The 21,532-nt window shown below is 47.2% G+C and overlaps 1 protein-coding gene across 35 annotated transcripts in view; it reads left to right on the plus strand.

Annotated features, from left to right (window-relative positions):
* TENM4 (teneurin transmembrane protein 4) overlaps window positions 1-21,532 on the plus strand; it is a 2,707,421-nt gene that overhangs the window by 2,232,337 nt on the left and 453,552 nt on the right. For 14 of the 35 annotated variants that reach the window (XM_070274328.1, XM_023646528.2, XM_023646527.2 and 11 more), the window contains one exon: window positions 10,305-10,401. The exons of the other annotated variants lie outside the window; for them this stretch is intronic. The gene's annotated coding sequence lies outside the window, so the exon portion shown is untranslated. The remainder of the gene's footprint in view (window positions 1-10,304; window positions 10,402-21,532) is intronic. 35 annotated transcript variants of the gene reach the window in all.

The raw sequence follows: 21,532 nt of genomic DNA on the forward strand, positions 1-21,532 counted from the left end.
TGACATGACTATACTTCGTAGGGAACATGTTCCTCTCTTCCTTAAAGAACCTTACAAAATTGTCTGGTGTGGCTAGAAAAGCTTACGGTTCTATAGGTATTTTTTATTTCTGGAAATGTTTCAAAGATAAATTTTCTTACTTTGGATTATACACGTTTCCCAGCAAACTCGCAGAAAGTCCTGAGAAGGAATTAGACAGGGTGCCCAAGGATACAGGTAAACACTGCCCAGGATGCAGGGAGCAGGGTCCAGGGTCCCTGGATACTGTGTGAGTGAGAACAACCCCTGAGAGCAGAGGAAGCTGCAGAGAAAGATACTGTTGGGTTTGCAGCTAGGACAAGTGGTGGGACAAGTACCATCCTGCCTTTTCCCGTGAGCCTGGACTAGTTAGAATTTGTGGGTCAGGAAATTTTGATCACAGTTCATTTCGGCCAAGCTTTCTGGAGCCCTTGCTCAGTGCACACTGCTACAGATACAGTGAGGAAAATACACTGTCCGGGGCCTCATGGAGTTCAGAGCAGCAGGGCCAACAGACAAACTCACCAATGCAATATCACCAAATTATGGTGGAAAGCAGGGGGCTGTGGGACCCGAAAGGGGGACAGGTCAGGGAAGGTGTCACAGGTAGTGGCTTGTGGACTAGACCTTGGAAGGGGGTTAGAAGTGTGAGACAGTCCAGGCAAACACACACCATGAAGGGAATCATGGAGAGATGGAACGACAGTGAGTGTTGATGAAATCCACAGCTCTAAAAACTGCCAGGAAGTGGATCCCACTGTGTTCCAGAAGGCAGGTCCTGGGTCTTCTTCACCACTGTGGCCGCAGCAGGTAGAGCCCAGTTCCAGGCACACAGTAGGTACTCAGTGAGCATTTGTTGAATGCATGAATAAGTGAAGAAAAGTATGAAAGAAGGAGCAAAAACAAGGGAAGAGAAAGGAAGAAGGAAAATGCAGAGTACAAAGAGGCGAGAGGTTTACTCCAAGTTGCAGAGCCGATCGTTGGGGGCAGCACAGGGTTTGAGAGACCTGTACAAGGGGAGCAGGTCCTGGGGAAAGTGCTGGGTCTATGGGTGCCCTGTTGCCACAGCCAGATCAGCACTGGGAACACAGTTAACACTTAGTGCATATATTTTGAATAAATGAATGAAGGGCTGCTGTCTGTTATTGGGTCCCTGAATTTGTGTCAGAACAAAACAGATAAGGCTGCATCGTGTCAACAGTGGCCTGGTCACTCCTCAGTCAGTCCTTGGTTGTCAATCCTGGGATTTATAGGCTGGAACAGCCTTCAACAGTGGTCTGCTCCAAGCTTCTCGTTTTGTAGGTGAGAACACCAAGGCCCAGAGAGGAGAAGTGGCTTGTCCTTCTGCCCTTGTCATGCCAGTGGGATTTAGAATTACCAACTGAAGTCCCAGAGTCTCGAGTTCTGTTTCTTGCTCTGCCACTAACCGGAGGCCTTTCACATGGTCTCTCCTCCCTGACCTCGGCTTCCCTCATTGAAACCAGTCACCTCTAAGTCCCTTCAGGTCCTCCCTCCCAACCCACCTCATTCACTCCACAAACACTCACTGAGCGTCCCCACGTGTTGGGTTCTATGCTAGGTCCTGGGGAGGATCGGAGAGAAGACTCGCCCCAGCCTCACCCAGGTCCTCAACAAGATCACATTATCTCAGCCCTTATTATATACTATTTTTAATTCTTAATTTTTTTTAATTTTTTTTTTTTTGAGGAAGATTAGCCCTGAGCTAACTAATGCCACTCCTCCCCTTTTTGCTGAGGAAGCCTGGCCTTGAGCTAACATGGTGCCCATCTTCCTCTACTTGATATGTGGGACGCCTACCACAGCATGGCGTGCCAAGCAGTACCATGTCCGCACCCGGGATCCGAACCAGCAAACCCCGGGCCGCTGAGAAGTGTAACATGCGAACTTAACCGCTGTGCCACCAGGCCAGCCCCAATACTATTTTTTAAAATGCTTATGTGACTGCCATTCCACCAGACTCTAAGCTTGCCAGGAGATTTTTTCATTTTTGTGCTGCCTTAAATTCTTTCTGGATCAAGGAAGAGAATTGATGCATAGATTGACTCACGTTGGATTCTTTCATTGTGCCCAGACCACCTTGCCCTGGTCACCTTCACGGAGATGTTCACTGAGTGAGAATCATGCCAGCAGGGAAGCGCGGGGGCTATGCAAGCTCAGAAGTTGGTCCACTGATCTAGTCAGAGGGTGAGGGGGCTTTGGGGAGGATGGGACCTTCTGCTGAGTCTTCAAGGACGAGAAGGAATTCCTCAAGGGAAGAGGAGGTGACCGGGACAAAGGAAACAGCAGGTACAAATGCTTGAGGCCTGAGAGAGCCTTGCCCGTGGGAGGATGTGCTGGTAATTTCTGACGAGGCCGGAAGCGCACCCTCCATCTCTTTCCCCTCCAGGACTCCCGATGGGGTGTGTATTACCCACAACACAAACACTAGCCAGAGGGGAGCCCAGGACTAAGTTGTCCACGCTGACAAGCACACACAGGACTGGGTGAACTGTGCTGCTGTGCTGCTGGCTTCCAGCAAAATGGCCCGGCATTGGGGGCAGCTCTAAAGTCACTTCCCCACGCTGCCAGTGGAGCAGACAGAGCCAGCCGGAGCTCCAGCCCAGGCCCCGGCCCTCTGGAGCCTGTGCATTGAACCCACTGGCCTTTCTTCTGGGCAGGTGAGTGCGAGGAGCCAGCCCTGTTCCTGCCGAGGAGGCGAGTCACAGCTGTTTACACTTTTCATGGAACTGAAGCTCACCTCTTGTAGGGAAAAACTTGAAACCATTTTTAAAATTGAAACATTTTTGAAGTTAAATTAGTCCCCTGGTGGGCAACATGGAGGTAGGATGGGTTGGTGGGGAGGTGCGGGGAGGTGGCAGGTGGAAAGGAGTAATGGAAGTCAGGGAACCCGCTCAGGAGGCCAGTTCAGAAATCCAGATGTGCCCCAGATGCACATCTGCATGCTCATAGCCCAGATTTCAGGGAGAAAACCAAGGCCAGGATATTCTTAGAGGAGGAGGGAGCGGGGGTGGGGGGCGGGGAGAAGAGAGGGAGGGAAGCAGCTAGCGAACTCTACTTGGAAACAAACATCAACTATTATTTAAACATCAAATATTATTAAAGGAAAAAACGGCAGGTTTCCGGAGCGCTTCGGAATCTCTCTGGATAGGTTGCCGTTGCTCTGGGGTTAATATGAGGAAATAGCATTCTTAAGCACCGTATTAACCTGTCTGTTGTTCTATGGACTGTGACAGCTACATTTTACATCTTAATGGCTAACCATTTATTTCACACCAAAAAAAAAAAAGTGTCTTTTAGCCCATGACGCAGGTACTCAAGGCTGGAAGCTTTGCCCCCAGATGCAGGTTTTGAGGCAGAAGCTCTAAGTGGGTTTCAGGCAGGCTTTGCAAGGAGCCCCCACTGTGTGCCTCCTCCGTTTACCCAGCTCCTCCGGCCCCCTTCCTTTTCTGAGGCCCCTCCATTTGCCTCTGTAGGCCTTCCTCTGGGCCGCTGTGGTCTCTCAGGGGCAACAAGTCACTCTCTTGGAAGACGGTTCAGCCACAGTAGCAAATGATGCGTGGAAAGGCCTCCAGTGCAGGGAAAAGTCAGGGAGAGTCAGGAGACCACAGGAGGAGGACCATGCCAGGCCAGCTTCAGAAACAGAGGAAGGGTGTGAACTGGGCCAGGAGGAGAATGAGGAATGATCTTAAGAAGAAGAGCGACACTTACACAGTACCCACCACCTGCCTGGCCGTGTTCCCAGAGCTTTAAATAGATTCAGTTATTTCATCCTTGCAACAACTCTAGCAGGTAGGCAAAATTATGATCCCTTTTTAAACAGATGAGGAAGCTGAGGCAGAGAAGTGAAGTCACTTGCCTAGAGTAACACAGCTCTGAGTGGGGTGGCCAGGCCCAGGCTGGGTATTCTGGCTCCAGAGTCCATTTTAACCCCTGCTATACATCCCCTCTAATAAACTTCTACATGTGCATTCATCCACAAGCATTTACTGAGCACCTACTGTGTGCCATGCATTGCTCTGGATGCTGGGGCTGCATCAGTGAACAAAACAGACACAGATGAACTGAGTAACCCTGTGTGCTTGGCCCCCTGAAACATCCCCTGAGGTCATCCAGGTGATCAGAAGTGGGCCCTGCCTGAATCTAGTTGGGAAGACAGACATTAATGAAATAATCTTTCAAATAAGTACATAATTGGGGCCAGCCCATTGGTGTAGTGGTTAAGTTTGCACACTCCGCTTTGGGGGCCCAGGGTTCATTTGTTCAGATCCCAGGTGTGAACCTACACACCACTCATCAAGCCGTGCTGTGGTGGTGTCCCACATATAAAGTAGGGGAAGATTGGCACAGATGTTAGCTCAGGAACAATCGTCCTCACAAAAAAAAAAAAAAACAAATAAGTACTTAATTCCAAGTGCCCTGAAGGGCATGTAGTAGAAGAGGTTGCGCTGGCCTGTGGGGCTGCAGAAGCTTTCCCCAGGAAGTGACTCTAAGTCCACACTGAGACCCAAAGGGGGACGGTGACTCCCAGAAGAGGAAACAGCATTTGCTCCCTGAGTATGATGGCCTGAAGACTGGTTTGCCTGGACCTCAAGGAACAAGGGGAACAGACAGGGAGATACGGTCGGTGAGGGGGGCTGGGAACAAAGTAGAAATTTAATATTTAGTGAAGGGCAGTAGGAAGCTCTTGCAGGGCTTTGAACAAGAGTGACATGTCCTTCAGTGTTTGGCAGTTTCCCAAATTTTTCACACCCACGCTTTTTTGTCTGAAAGCAATATGGTGAGGCAGGCAAGTTTGGGGTTCTTTTTCCAAACTGACAAACCAGAATATTGAAGTTCCTCCAAAATGATCCCTAAGAATTTAAAGAGTGAGGCTGAGGGTGCGGGTCTTCCTGCTCAGGGACCCATTGGAGAGCAGAGAGGAGAGAGGAGGCTTCTGTACAGTGTGAGCAATGGCAGGATGCGACAACACGAAGGGGAGTATTAACCTCGTGGAGTTTGGAGAGTGTCTCTGAAGTGAAAGGGTCCAGCACTGCGCCTGGCACGTGGTGGATGCTCAGGAGATGCCCATTCCCCTTGCCTTCAGCTGGAGGAAGCATCGCTTTGGTTTTGCACGTGGCCTGGCGTCATCTCCACCTCCTACGTCAGTGGATGTTCTGGGGGATGTTTGGCTGGTTTCGGTGCATGCATGAGAGAAGAGGCAAGTTATTCATGTTCCTTGCCCAAGGCCATATCCTTGTTTCCTTAGTTCTGAGAAAGTTCTGCCAGGAGATCTTGCAAAAAAGGATTGGGCTTGCCTCTGCCTGGTCTCTGTAGAAGGAAACTCAGGAAGACAGTTTTCCTTCAGCCGCCCCACCCCCGGCTCCCTACTACCATATTCTATCGTGCTTCCGTCAGAAAAATTCCTCATCAGGAAGAGCTGCTTTGGAAATTTGTTCACTCAAGAAGAATCACTAGCATTCACTTACAAAACACTTTTCCTACATTTTTCTCACTTAAGCCCCATAATAATCTTGTGAGGTAGTTCTTTATTTATCAAGATTTTATAAAGGGGACTTGACGTGGTTGTGATTCATGGCACACACAGGACAAAATCCAAACAGAGGTCCCCGGTGACTCCAGTCCAGTCTTCCTTTAGCTGCATGACAGTGTCTCTCTCCATCCCATCCTTCGATACTGCCCGCTCCGAGACATGACAACAAACTTTTCCCTGCCTTCGGGTTTTCCTGCTCATTGGAAGGGTGATTTGGGGCATCTTCCTGGTCCCTGGAAGGATGAGTATGGACCCTTTCCGGGGATTACATTCCAGAAGTCATACTTCCCAGGAAGCCCAGAGCTCAGAGCTGCAGTCCTTTCTCCGTGGCACATCCACCAGACATCAGGAGACGGATGCCAGCCAGCATTAAAATTGTGGCATTGCAAGAGGCCAGAGGAATGTGGCTGGCTCCCAGCCTCTTCTTTTCCCATTCCACTGGAAGGTCGTGTTCGTTCAAGCTTTTAAACCAAAAATAAATGATTGTAATCCATTTGCTAATTATACCGTGCTGAAGTTCTAGACGCTGTAGATTGCAGCCGTGATATATCTAGATGAAGTTTCTGGGAGCTTATTTTTAGCTGTTCAGAGAGCATTCAGTTTCCTAGAGGCTTCATTTGCAAGTCTAGGAGGGGACAGAAAAATGCATCTGCACCGGCCTTCTCGCCCTGTGACTTGAATGGAGCCGCGTAACCTCTCCGGCTCTCCTCTGTGAAAGCAGATGGCTGGAGTGGCTGATCTGGAAGCCCTGCCTATCCTGGACTGTGGAAACTAGACTGTGTCCAAACATGGTCTCTCCCTGCCTAGCTCATCCTGGAGAATGTCAAAAAGCACCACCCCAATGTGTTTGTGAACCATGGAACACAGGTCTTCAGAAAACTTGAGCTCAGTGGACTCATGGGCCCCCTTTTCTGATCTTTATATTTTGGAGAGGTGGATAAAGGTAGAAGGATTTTATATTTATTTAGCCCCTGTTATGTGCGTAATAAGAAGGACCTGGCCACCCACTTCTGAAAAGATTGGCCATGAAAACTGTATGAATAGGATCACTGGGTGTCAGGATTGACTTGATGGCACTAAGAATAAATGTGCATGATACACTGCTAGGTGCTTGCATTTGAGTCATTTGGGGATGGCCTCCCCCACTCAAGGCCAGCGTCATCCAGTCTCTGTCAGTCAGTCCTCATGAACATCTATGTGTGTGTCAGGCACTGGGCTTGGTTCTGAAAACATCGTGAAGGTGAAGTGCATGCAACTCCCAGCCCCGAGGAGACCCGAAGGGGAGGTCAAGCGTGAAGTGAATCTGTTGAGGTGCTTTCTGAACTACAGCATGAGCCACGGATGATAAAAATGCTGAGTGCCGTCAGACATCACAGACACATTGTGGTGGGGGTCCAGGCCCCTTTGTTCCTGTTAGGGGAGGAGGATGAGGAAGACTTCGGGGCTGGAGAGGCGTTTGAGCCGGGCTTGGTGCACAGATGGAATTTAGAAATGTGGGGATTGGTTTAGGGACATTAGACAGACCTGGTCTGGTAAACTTGGAACCTGCCCTGGCCAGATCGTGGGGATGGCTGTCCCTGGCCAGTCAGCATTCACAAATGCCTAGCAGAGCAAATTCCTTCCCTGTACACCATGACCTCCGGGAAATTTTCTTCAATTTTGCCAAAAGTGTGATATCTTTTTTCAAAGGGTGAGCATAAAAAACCCTTTGGAACAATTCCTTTGTTTGGACGTTTCTAGTATCTAGACTTCTGGATAAACAATCTCCTGCTGTATTTGTGTAATTCTTGGGTGGCTAGATGGCTATGTGGTCAGATGGATGAATGGACGGTTTGGTATCAATGTCGAGCTGCTGCAGCAAGGAGGTGGGAGCAGTTAAACTGGCTGGTATTGTGGGTAGCTTTATAGGAAGAGGGACATTGGAGGGGGGCCTTGAACAATGACTAGAATTTTCTCAGCACACAGTGCAGTAAAGGTCTACCATTCAGAGGGAACCAAAATGGAAGCATGAAATGCATGACACTGTGGGAGAGTGGCGAGTCACAGAGGCCGGGGCGTAGGAGGGTGGGATGAGTAAATGTTGTGGCTGAGAGCACAAGCTTCGAATTAGACAGATTGTGGTTTGAATCCCAGCTCTGCCACATGGTAGCTGAGTGATCTCGGGTAAATTACATTTCTTTTCTTAGCCTCTCCTTTCTCATGTGCCAAACGGGACTATTAATAACGCCTGCCTCAGGTGGTTGTTGTGGAGATTAGCTGAAATAAAGTAATGCTTAGCACAGTGACTGGCACTTAATCTGCACTTAATAAGTGGTAGTTTCTGGTTCTTATTTTATTGAAACAGTTCTAATTAAGTTCTGAAAATGCCAGTTCACACCACAGAATTTAAGGAGGGAGAGAAAAGGAAGTTCTTTACTCCTTCACATTTAAGGATGAGGCAGAGAAAAAAGAACCAGCATAAGAGACAGAGAAAGTCCTTGGAGGAAAAAGGGGGAAGAATCCAGAGAGACTGGTGGTGTAGGTGCCGAGGCATCTCCAGGGGAGGAGTGATCCTGCTGGCAGATGACCCAGAGAAGCCATGGCAGGTTGAGAAGTCTCTGGAATTTGCAGTGACAACATCATTGTGATCTTAAAGAGAACATTCTGGAGGTGGAGCCACACCACAGTGATTTGTGGGGGCCGTGGGAGTGGTAGTTTCGATGACTCTTTCAGGAATTCTCTCTCAGAAGGAGAAAAAGAACTTGGAGTGGGGTGGGGACGAGGTCGTGGGAAGGGCTTTGTTAGATGAAGACTATTTGAACTCAACTAGCACAGTGTTTCTCTACCTTTCTAAACCCACACCTCCCTTTGATAGATATAAACATCACTCTCCCCTTCAGGATTCTGATTTTCTGGTACCCACCCCCCAACACATAACCCCAGCCCCATTTGGGAATCACGACTGCCAAAAAGATCTTGTCTGAATTTACTTCTTGTAGTTGTATTTGAAAAACAGTAGGAATTTAATAATCTGTTGGAATAAAGCAGATAAGAAATGATGTAGGCATTGAGGCTGATAACAAGGATGGATTGGAGAGTAGGCGAGTAGACTGAACTAAGCAGGTGTGGGGAGTGAGGGAGCACAAACTAAAGGAGGGATCCTGAGGTTCTGGCTTGGAGAATTGAGTGAGTAACCACACCAACTACTGCATGTCCCTTCTCTATGTGGGTCCTCACTTCCATCTGCCGGGGTGCCACCTCGTGGGTTTGTTGAGAGTAAGAAACCAAATGGCAGATGTGGTCATCATTTGGAAACTTTCAAATGCTTTATAAATGCAGGGTATTATTATTAAAATTGTTATAAGCAAGAAATAGCACATCTGGCTCCCTTTCTCATGCACTCTCTCTATTTTCATCTGCACAGCCTCTATGTCAGTAAGCATAATTCTAAACGGCGAGAGGGAACTAACGTGTTTTGCTCATATACCCTTTTACAGATAAGGAATTGGAGCTGCAAGGAGTTTAAAAAAAAAGAACTAGCCCAAGATTACACCCAACAATGAGAGAATACATGCTCTTTCCAAGCACACATGGAACATTCACAACAATTGACTACATCCTAGGCCATAAAATACATCTCAGTAAATTTCAAGGAATCAGTTCCTACAGACCACCTTCTCCCATTACAGTGCAATTAAGCTAGAAATCAGTAACAGAAAGATGAGTTTAAAAAAAACACGTATTGAGAGACATTTACAAAAACACTTCTAACCAACTCATGGGTCAAAAAGGAAATGATAATAGAAATTATAAAATAATTATAAGTGAGGGGCTGGCCCCGTGGCCGAGTAGTTAAGTTCGCGCGCTCCGCTCCAGGCAGCCCAGTGTTTCGTTAGCCCGAATCCTGGGCGCGGACATGGCACTGCTCATCAGACCACGCTGAGGCAGCGTCCCACATGCCACAACTAGAAGAACCCACAACGAAGAACAACGAAGAATACACAACTATGTACCGGGGGGGCTTTGGGGAGAAAAAGGAAAAAATAAAATCTTTAAAAAAAAAATAAATTAAAAAAAAATAATAATAATTATAAGTGAATAATAGAAATATTAAATATCAAAGTTGTGGAAGATAGCCAAGACAGCATTTAAGGGAAATTTATGACCTTAAATGCCTGTGTTAGGAAAGAAGGAGAGCTGAAAATTAACGAATGGGCTAAGTATCCAATTTAAGAACAATGGTAAAAATAAGTAAATAAGATAGGCCAGGGTCACGCAGTTCTAAGAGGTGGAGCCAGGATTTGAACACGGATATGGCCAGCTCCAAGCCCTCACTCTCTCCATTACACCATGAACCTTTCTCTGTGCCCTTCTCCATAATGTGCCCAGTGCCTGGAAATTCTGTTTCTCCCTAAGAGTCAAAGAGATGAGCCCACAGGGTAACTCCCTGCGTCAAAAGTTGATGATAAATCACGCTCATTTATTCATCCATCCTTTCACGCATTCATTCATTAACTATTTATTGATCGCTTGCCACGCACCAGGCACTGTGATCACAACCTTAGTTGCCTTCGCTCTGAGTGTTCAAAAACCAGTCTGCAGCCTGGGGCCAAAGCTGCTGCTGCTGCTCCTGCTGCTGCTCCTGCACACCCCACCCCACCCCACCCCACCCCTCGCTGCCTGCATCTTCTCTGCCACTCTTCAGAACAGCACCCTCATCAAAAATGACTGATTTCTCTCTTGTCTTTTTCAACAGGTAGACTGAAATTACCATGTGTCCAAATTAAAATTGCATACTTCAAGGATTATTTGAAGGACTATTCTTAGACCCTTTTAAGAAGATTTAAAGAAAAGTGAGTTGATTTTTTTTTTTTACACTTCAGAGAGTATTCATGATTTAAGTTAATGTTATGGGTGCTTTTTTTCTCTACCTCTTAAATATGCGTTAATAGGTAGACTTTATCTCCACTTATTTTTAATGCTTTTTTTTCCTAAGAACAATGAGCAGGGAGTACAAGATTACTGCTTGCCTTCCCTTTAGGATTTTAGTACATTTCAAAAGCTTGTAGAACCTTAGAGAGGAAAAGGTCCTAGAAGCATGCACCATTCAATAGATAGATAGATAGATAGATAGATAGATAGATAGATAGATAGATAGATAGAGGTATATAGATATTTGGCCTATGGGGACTGCTAAGAAACTTGGCATTTCCCCACATTTAGGATTTTAATAGAGTTCTTCCATAATTTAGATTTGAAATCCATTCCTCTTCAAGTCTTGCCAAGTCTCTTTCTTCACTAGACAATTCTAAAAATGGTTGCAAAGATCCTGTCCCTCCTTGGTATCTTTTCCTATTCTTTGTTCCTCCAACAACTCCTCATAATTTGGTTTCTAGAGCAATTCCTGCCCTGATCACCTTCTTTACAATACTGTAAATGTCTCCTTAAAAAGGGGCACCAGGGGGGCTGACCCAGTGGCCAAGTGCTTAAGTTCACGTGCTCTGCTGCAGGCGGCCCAGTGTTTCGTTGGTTCGAATCCTGGGCGCAGACATGGCACTGCTCATCACACCACGCTGAGGCAGCGTCCCACATGCCACAACTAGAAGGACCCACAACGAAGAATATACAACTATGTACTGGGGGGCTTGGGGAGAAAAAGGAAAAAATCAAAATCTTAAAAAAAAAACAAAAAACAAAAAAACGAGGCACCAGGCTGGCACACAGGCAGAGCTCCACCAGCATCCTTTGTCCCAGGAGACCCTTAAGAATTGGAGGAAGAGAAACCTAAGGACCAGACTTGGGTTCCAGTCCCAGCTCTGCTCTTGCTGTGCTCTCAGGAAAGTCCCTTCATCTCTCTGAGCTCAGAGAAAACAAGGAGGGTAGGACAAGATGGTCTCTAAGATGCTACTCACTTCCATGTGGACAATGTTGCTGCCTCAGAGGAAAGAAGTTGCAGTACAGCAGTGGGCCAGGACTTGGGGATCAGTGGGACCTGGGTCCCATCCCAGTCCTATCACTTGTTGACTATGTGGCCGCAGGCTGTCACCTCTCCTCTCTGAGCATCTATTTCCTCATTTGAGAAATAAGGATATTAATAGACGTGGCAAAGGATTTGTGTGAGGTGTGCTGGGGTAATACACAAAGCATTTGGTAGCTGGCTGGCAGGAAGCATCCGGTAAATGGTGGTCCCTGGTAGTGGAGTCAGTAATGGTGGAGCCACTTCCCTTTAGCTGGAGGCGAAGACAGGAGGTGGTAAAGACCCTAAGAAGAAGAGAAGAGGGAAGATGTGGGCATGTTTATTAGGGATAGGGGAGAAGAATCCACACCCCCTAAACTCTCGTGCAAACACAAGCCAACTCTGGAAAGTTCACGAAATTAAATTCTACTTAGAATTAGACAAGGAAGGATTGGTTGCTATGGAACGTAGACTTAAAAGGGAAACTTTTAAGGTGGAGCTGCACAGATTCTGCTAACTCTGGCTGCTGCCACAACCGCAGTCCTGGAGGATGAGGATTGCTGTCTCCAGAAGGAGGGTCCTTAGACCCCTACTAGACCTGGGGTGGGGGGCCTTGAGAATCATCAACTATTTATATATGTTCAGAAGGCTGGTTGTGAGGATGAGGGACTGAGTGTGAAAGGGATTTATAAGCTGTAAAGTGCCCTGCACATATATGTATGTTTGTATTACTATGTATTATGGGCTATTTCAATCCTTTGGAAATTAGGAGAGAGGGTAAAACTCAGATGAGCTGGGTGTGTAATGAACCATCAGAGTCCAGCCCACAGACTGCTGAGTCAAACAGTGTGTGTGAGTGCATGCATGGACATGTCTGTGTGTATGCACATATGTGCCTGTGTGTGTCTGCTCGTGTGTGGGGGTTTGTGTGTGTGTGAGAATCTTAGAGCCCTTAGGAAGTGGCCACCACTCTTTACACAGTGACTGGCTGCCTGGAGGGAATGTAACATAGGAATGAAAACACAGGCCGTGGGGTCAGTCAGCCTTGCTGTACAACTGAGCGGCCCTAGGACCTTGGCCACATTCTCAACAGGAGTGCCACAGTCCCTGCCTTCGTGGAACTTAGAGTCTGTGGACGGGGCCACTCTGAGGAGTTGGGAGGCTGCTGCATAGAAGGTACCCTTCACACTAAGAAAACGCCCAGGATGCGTGAGTGCCTTTCTCCCACGGTCAATGGAGTTGGTCAGAGTTTAGGAAAGTTGTTTTGGCCCGTTGGATAAAAGGTGTCTTAGATTCTGCAGGACCTTTCCTCTGAGAGCCCAGGCGCCTTGGTGGTTGGAGAGCCCACACAGGTAAACACACCCTCCAGCCCTACTGAAAGGGCTAATAACACCTCGGCCATCCTTCTGAGTCCCCTCCCTCTATCTGTGCTGTGGGGCTGACAAATCCTAAATTCAGGAGAACTGTGAACTGGGCTGTCATTTAAGGTTTGGAACAAGGATTTTTTTTTTTTTTAATTTGGAAATTAAACATAGCTATCATCATGGCCTTTGTTCTCCAGATAGTTACTGACTGTGCATACCGGGGTGCTGCTCCAGGCTAATGCTGCTGGGGATGCCACTGGCCAGAGGTGCCCCTTTTGGGGGTGTCCTGGGGAAGACTAAATAATCACGTAGTACAGTGTTTTTCAAACTACGGGTTGTGACCCATTACTGGGTCATGAAATTAATTTGGTGCTTCAAATTTATCCCACATGTTAAACAAAACAGAGTAACCCAGTAACCAATAGAGTAGGTGAAGAAATTTACATTGTATATGTTCAACAAAGGCCTCCTATCCAAAATATATATAGTAGGAATAAAAGAGGAAACTCCTACAAATCAGTGAGGAAAAGGCAGACAACCTAATAGAGAAACAGGCAGAGACTCAAACAGACATTTCACAAATGAGGCTATATATCCAAATAGCCAGTAAGCATATGAAAACGTTATTAGTTATCAGGGAATTGCAAACTAAACCCGCAGTGAAATACCAGCACATACCCATGAGAACGGCTAAAATGAAATGATAGATAGCAGTGTTGACGAAGATGTGAAGCAGCCGGGACTCGCCCGCACTGCCGGCTGAACTGCCCTTGGGTGTAATGACTTTGGAAAACGGTCTGGCAGCACCAACTAAAGCTGAACATATGCACACCAGCAATTCCGTTCCCAGATACACACCCATGAGACATGCGTACACGTCTACCAGAAACACGGCCATCAGCAGTGGAATGGATTAATTGTAGTGTAGACATGCAGTGGAATATTGCACACAGTAATATCAATGACCCTCACAAATATAACCTTTGGGGAAAAAAGCCAGCCACAAGAAACTTCATGAATCTATTTACATAAAGTACAAAAGCAGACAAAACCCATCTCTGCCCTTAGTAGTCAGGATGGTGGTCTCCCTTGGGAGAGGGGTTGGTGAATGGCAGGGAAGAGGTGAACGGGAGGGGGCTTCCAAGGTGCAGATAATGCTCTGTCTTTTGATCTGGGAGCCGGTTACATGGGTGTTTTCCATTTGTGAGAATTTATCAAACTCTTCATTTATGACGTGTACACCCTACTACACATACGTCATGCTTCAATAAAAGTTTATAAAATGAACTTATAAATTATAATTTATAAATGAATATAAACAAGAGAGGGGCCAGCCCGGTGGCGCAGCGGTTAAGTTCACATGTTCCGATTCTCGGTGGCCTGGGCTTCGCCGGTTCGTATCCCGGGTGTGGACACCGCACCGCTTGGCAAAAGCCATGCTGTGGTAGGCATCCCACATATAAAGTAGAGGAAGATGGGCATGGATGTTACCTCAGAGCCAGTCTTCCTCAGCAAAAAGAGGAGGATTGGCAGTAGTTAGCTCAGGGCTAATCTTCCTAAAAAAAAAAAAATAGAAAATACAGCAGGTAGTTAGGGTGAGCATTGTTAAGTGAAACTTAAGTTCCATGGGTGTACTATATGTGTGTCTATACTGGGTGAGATGGCCAATGTATTTCTTACCATGAGTTACAGTCCAAAATATTGACAGACACTGATTGAATCTAACCCTCTCATTTTGAGACAAGGACTCTGAGACCCAGAGAAGAGGGGAATTCGGAGCAGACCTAGGAGGAAAGCAGGGCTGAAAGAAGACTCCGGGTCTCCCTCTGCTGATTCTGTGTCTCCGGTTTCCGCTGCCATCGGTGGAACGGGGCACGTGGATTAGCAGGCTCCGTCCGGCACCTTAATCTCTGGGAGGCAGCCTGTGCTTTTGGTCCAAGGGAAGCGATTGTTTTCCTCCCACAGACGGGTAGAGTCGCGGGCCCCGTCACCTCTGCAGGGGCTTGGTTCCAGCTCCCCCAATTCCCTCCCTCCTCCTTCCTGCCTCTTCTGCCTGATCTGCTTCCCTCTGAGCTGCAGAAACACCACTGCACTCAATCGTGTTTTCATTTGTGTAAAACGACTGTCGTGCCAAAGCTATTTTATGGTTGTAGAAGTTGGAAAACTGCGAAGAAAATACATTGGGAGAATAAGATCCAGCAAAGAATGCATCAGTTCTGGCTTTGTGCTTTTATTGTGTCACGAAATTGTGAGTCCATTCAGCAGACCTCTCCTTCCGGGGGTCAGGGAGCTACAGCCTCTGAGGTACAAGAAGAGCAGGGTGCAGCCCTGTCTCTGCTGGGAGAGGAGGAAAATAGTGTGTGGATTTTCAAAGGCTCGGTATGAACCTTGCCAAGGGCCTGGAACCATCTTAACTGGGAGAGTTACACCACATCAGCGGTTTTCCAGCTCTTTTGACTGTGACCCACAGCCCAAAATACATGGGGCATCTTCGCTCCGGACACACCCCCCACCCACACAGGGAGACAGGTGCGGTTTATGTTGTAATAGCTCAGGCCACCCCAGGAGGGGCGTCTACCCAACCTTGTGGGTGGGGAGTCAGGGGGGCCTCAGAGAAGGTTTTACAAAAGCTAAGAGATTTGAGCTAAAGATTAAAGAAAGGGAGACCACAGAGGCAAGACGACTCAGGACAAGCCAGCAGGTGAAGGAAGGCATGTTGTGTTCTGGCAACTGCCTGTGGTTCCATAGAGTTAAAGTATAGGGAATGGGCAGGGACTGTAGGAGAGGACCCAGAAGAGGTGGGCAGGGGCCAGATGGCGAAGGGCCTCTGTGCTCTGACAAGGAGTGTCCAGGGGAAGAGGAAACATCCCCTGAGACTCATATAGGCGAGCAACGCCTGTGGCCTGGGAGACACAGGAGAGATGCAGGCAGACACAGCTATGGATATTGGTGCAGTCCCAGAATTTCGTTGTCGTCTTTCGTCGAGAGCTGTTCTGATCTAGGCCTGAACGCAAGAGCTGGAGAGGTGAGTAAGACAGGGTTCAGTTCACAGCCTTGCAGCCCTGCCAGTGGACTGACAGGTCCAAACCCAACACCAATTTGACATAGTAGTTATTATTCTGGGTCAAAATGTCCCAAACCATGTTTTATGATACATCAGTGTCACAAAATGTTGTTAAAAAGGAAAAAGAAAAAAAAGGAGGAGGGTTTCCTTTGGAGGGATGTGAGAAGTGCTGTCCACTGAAAGGCTCCTGGTAGCTCTCGCTACAGCTAGCACACTGAAAGCTCTGGAAGTTCTGCATTGAGGATGCTAACCTAATGTTTCCCGAACTTATTTGCCCCAGAGCCCCTTTTTGCGTGTCTATTCAAATCCCTCTGTTTTTCGGATTTATGTTGCAAACTTCCATCCTAGAAAACAACCCTGAAGGCTGTTAGGGAAGTCTGAGGAAGAAGAAATGGGCTCTGCAAATTCACTGGAGAGCTTCCCAGAGAAGGGAGCCTTTGTGCACATTACACAAGGCTCGGTCTGAGCCTAGCACAGGGTCTGGCCCCCCAGCGAGTGCTCAGCAAATAATTAGTAAATGAAGGCACAGCTGCTGTGTTTGCCAGTGGGAAGAGCCTGGAGTTCTCAGCAGAGGCTGGAGGACAGAGGGTGCACGTGGCAGTGGTGCTGGGCAAGTGTGCCCTTGGCATTAGATGTAGGGTCGCTGTCCTCTGACTTTCCCCCCTTCTCTCGACTCTTTTCGGAAAGTCACTAGAAGGCGACAAAAGAAAAAGTGGTTTAAGGTCCCTAACTCTGCAGCCGGACCGCCTGGGTTTGAATCCCAGCTCCAGCACATCCTAGCTAGTTCCTTGGACAAGTTGCCCTAACCCTTCTGTGTCTCTGCACCTTTCTCTGTAAAATGGTCCTAAAACTAGTGCCCAGCTTAACAGCACCCAGCATTCAGCGTTACCAGGGGCGTGGTCCTGGGACACAGGCCTGGCACGTGGGTGGCACCACACAAGCGCTGTAACAGTCCTCATTTGTGGGCTTCTTCCACCAGTTTCCTCCTAGGGTCTTTGTCTGAGATCCCTTTCCCAGCGTTTCCCAGCAGACCGCCACCCTCCTGTTCCTGAGCGAGGCCATCAGCACATCTGTCTTCCCCCCACCGGCATTGGGAAGGGCCAGGAGGATGCTTCTTCACCTTCAGTGGTCAGGGCTGATGGAGGTGCGGCTCAGGTTCCGTTCCCGGTTATCAGTGCTCGACCACTCTGGCTGGGTAAATATTTCTGCGAGACTCCAGCACATCTATTATTAATCTTCTGCAAGCAGCTGCTGTACTTTCCAGAATCGCTTCTGCATACACATGTTTTTGTAGGCCGTGTAGAGTTCGCCCGACTTTAATGCTTTTCACGGGCTGTGGTGGCGATCAGTCTTCCCTGCCTTTGTCGTCCTGGGGGAGGTGGACAGTTGTGTGAGCAGTGGGCACGGGGTGCACGTTGGATCTTGTGTCATTCTGATCATGGAGCTAGTGGAATCCTGTTCTCTACGCCCCCTACTTCCAGCTCCACACCTGGCTGACAGGCCAGAAGCCTGGGTGTCATCCTTGAGAGCACCCTCTCTGTCATGGCCCCATGTCCAATCAGTCACCGAGTCCTACGGATGCCACCTCCAAAATCTCAGGAATCCAATTCCTCTCTCTTGTGCCACCATCACCCAGCTAGTCCAAGTAGCCATCTTCTGTCATCGCCCAGGTCCCCGCGTCCCTGATCACTAAACCAGATCAGAATCCCTGCTCTGTGTTCCCATAGAAACCCCCTTTTTAAATCTCCTTTAAATCTTTAAATTATGTCTTCCCATTCGGACTTCTCTGCTGGACTGTAAGCCTGTGAGGATTGGGACCAAGTGCATGTAATGGTGCTCGACAAGTATAAATGTCATCCTAGTTAGTGACAGACAAGACTATGCTTTTCCTCTCTACCTCCCTCCCCCCTCCCTTCTCTCCTTTCTTTATTTTTCTTAATTACAGTTGAAAGGAGACTGGTGATCTTCTAGTCAAAAGGAACCTCAAGGCTACTGTGGGAGGAAAGGAGGGAAAATAGGCCAGACCCTGAGCCACCAACCCCTCAGCAACCCAGAAGCTACCCTATAATTCCCTTAGACGTGAGAATTTTACTTTAGATTTTCTTTAGGGAAAGTAAAAAGTGGTTCTACGATAAAAGGTGTGGAAAACACTGATCTATTCTTATATTTTCCTTTTTCAGAGAAAAAATGTACCAAGTATTTTGCATATGTTCACTCATAAACAAGGAAGGTATTATCCTCATTTTACACATTCAGAAACTAGTGCCCAGGGTACTTAGGAAACTTGTCCATGGTTACACAGCCAGTGTGTCCAGAATTCCTATCAAGATTGTCAGACTCCAAACTCTGTCCACTGCCACCTGCTGCCTCCCATAGGCCTGTCATCCAACAAACAGTGGCTTCCTGAGCCAGCATTTCAGTCTGACAAGAGTCAGTGGCCAGAGACAGATCATTGGGGTTTAATTGGGCACCACTTGCTCAGAGGGACAGAGTCTTCACTCCTAGGGTTTCCTGGCTGTGTGGCTGTGAGATGTTAATTAGAGAGAAATGGTATTCTCGTAGGCCAGGGAAGAGCTGGGCTGCTCCACCAAATGGTCTTTTATGCCTGAAATAAAGCTACTTGAGCTGGGAGCCCTGACTCCCCAATACCTTTGGCACAGCCTGGGTCTTCCTTCCCATGTGTGAGGAATTTCTTCCAAGGAAATCCTAGACAAAAGAGAAACCCAGGACAAGAAAACTGTGCTCCAGATTGTACAAGAAGGAGGTATTTGGTTCACCTTGAGTTTTAGTGTCTCTCTCTTTCCTTTGCCCCAAGCCCAGGTTATCTGACTTTAACTTTGGGGTGAAGTCTAGCTATTTAAACAACAGTGAAACTAGAATGGAAGACAGGAAAGCTGAGTTCTTACCCCAGCTGCCTCAAGAACTCACCGTGTGACTCACTTTGGGCATGTCCCATGGCCTCTCTAAGTCTCAGTCTCCCCATCTTTAAAATGAGTGTTGGACAAGATGATCCTGCCCTCCATGACAAGGATAGTTGGAAGTGCTGACTGCAGCAGCTTTGTCTGAGTTTACATCCCAGTTCCACTCTTACTGCTGAGTGACGTTGGGCAAGTTATAGAAGCTCTCCATGGCCAGTTTTATCATCTGCAAAATGGGGTGGTGGTAATTCTATCTCATAGATTTGTTGTAGGGATTAACAAGTAAAGCACTTAGAATAATGTGCACCACATAGTAAGTTGTTTAGTTAGTTAGTTATTGTGGTTATGGTTGTGATCATCTCCATTCATGAAACCATATATTATGATTCTGCACTTTTGATTGTCTAAAGCATGTCCAAGTCTCCCAGTGGTTGGTATTTATACTGTTAGCTTTCATTGGCTGAGAAGATAGATGACAGAAAGCTGCTGTGGATTCAGTAATGTTGGAGCTCATTGTATATTCATCATAACAGCCCTATATTGTGCAAGACATCAATTCGGTTATGACAATGCATGGTGAGCCAACCTACAGGTCCCTAGATTGTTCTAGTAACACTATGTCTCCCAGTTAGAAACCTCTGATCTAGATTATTGCTGTTTCCCCCAGTATAGTTCCTGGCCCATAGTAGGCACTGAGTTAATGTCTGAATAAACAAGTGACTGGATGGATGGATGATGGATGGATGATGGATAGATGAATGGTTGGATGAATGGATGGATGAATCTGTTTTATATTTGCCTCTTGATTTACTTTGAGCAGAATAATAAGTGTGTGTGTGTGTTAATGTACGTGTGTGTCTATGAACATTTGCAGGGAAAGCCCCAGCCATTTCTCTCCCAGGGAAGAAGATAGTCATCGTCACATAGTTTGCATATTCCCCTATCTTTCAGTTTATAAGGTCATTTTTCACTGGAGTCTCTTCAGCTGTCTGCCGTTGACAAAAGATAAGCACTCCCTCTGCTTCTCCCATGCCTTTCTCCTCTAACAATGAAGGCTTTGTGCTGGGAAGGTTGCCTATGGATGCTTCTTTCCCAAGGCCCCACAGCCTTGCCTGGCTTCTGTCAAGAATATTGATGGGGGAGGGGTCACCAACAGTCGAATTCAGGGAGCAGTGCCTATGGCCTGGTGCCAACTCAACAAGTCCGGCTGGCCTAGATAATTCAATATCTATTCTAGGATATAGACAGGCTGGTCACCTGAGCTGGTTATCCAGCATCAGCAGCCAGCACCCTGGAAGTCATCAAGCTCTGGTTTCCCAGAGCCTTTTGCCCTGGGCCCGGGAGAGGATGCAAAGTTGGAGAGGATGGGTGGGAGATGGCAGAGTGACAGGTACCCACTCTTGGGGTGTGAAGAGCTTCACCCTATAGGAGCAAGAGGCTGCTGTGGCTCCTGCACCTTAGGGCTTCAATTCAGTATTGAGATTAAAATACGAATGGCCTGCCTCGCTGCACACTTACTTAGGAACACGTTGGCTTGAGCTGCTTAATGAGTGTTAGCCAGGAAACTCAGAAAGGCCCAGGCAGGCTCCGTGCTAATGCCTTCTTGATTAGAATATTCAATGTGTCGCCCTTTGAAAGCCAGCAGTTGCTGGAGAGCAAACCCAGGGTTGAGATTTCCTGGTAACCCTGACATTCCCACTGTTTTCAGATGTTTACAAATCAGTAAGCTAATCTGGGTAAGGAATGGTCATGGGGATGGTTTTAATAAAGAAAAGGACAACAAAAACAATCATCACAATAGTAAACAGTGCTTATCAAACCTGGCTGCCCACCAGAAACAGCCGTGAGTTTCTTTGTTTGTTGTTTGCTTTTTGCTGTTTTGAAAATACAGACTCCTGGGCCCTATACCCAGTGATTCTATTTCTGTAGACCTGGGGCCCCGGGACTCTGTATGCTGAACAAGAACACTGGATGATTCTGATGTTCCTGGCTGAGCCAGCTTTGGGAAGTGCTGCTCTATAGAATGAGGGCACATTTGACCCAGATTGGCATCCGACAGCTACTTTCCTAAGCTGTGTGGCCTCATGCTATTGCTTAGCCTCTCAACGTGAGATATTTCTTTAAAAAGGGATTAGATAAAATGGTCAGCCACCATGGAAAACAGTATGATGATTCCTCAAAAAAGTAAAAATAGAATCACCATCTGATCCAGCACTTCCACTTCTGGGTATATGTCCAAAGGAATTGAAAGTATAGATTTGAAAAGATATTTGTACACCCATGTTCATGGCAGCATTATTCACAGTAGCCAAGAGGCGGAAGAAACCTGTGTCCGCCAAATGATGAGTGAATAAACAAAATGTGTTATATACACACAGTGGAATATTAGTCAGCCTTAAAAAAGGAAAGGAATTATGACACGTGCTACACTGTGGATGAGCCTTGAGGACATTATGCTAAGTGAAAAGACTAGTCACGAAAGGACAAACACCGTATGATTCCACTTATGTGAGGTACCTAGAGAAGTCAAATTCATAGAGACAGGAAGTAGAATGGCGGTTGCCAGGGGCTGGGGGGAGGAAGGAATGGGGAGTTGTTTAATGGGTGCAGTTTCAGTTTTGCAAGATGAACAGAGTTCTGTAGACAGATGGTGGTGATAGTTACACAACAAGGTGAATGTAC

The sequence above is a fragment of the Equus caballus genome, chromosome 7 (genome assembly GCF_041296265.1).
Source record: "Equus caballus isolate H_3958 breed thoroughbred chromosome 7, TB-T2T, whole genome shotgun sequence".
In the NCBI taxonomy this organism is placed as follows: domain Eukaryota; kingdom Metazoa; phylum Chordata; class Mammalia; order Perissodactyla; family Equidae; genus Equus; species Equus caballus.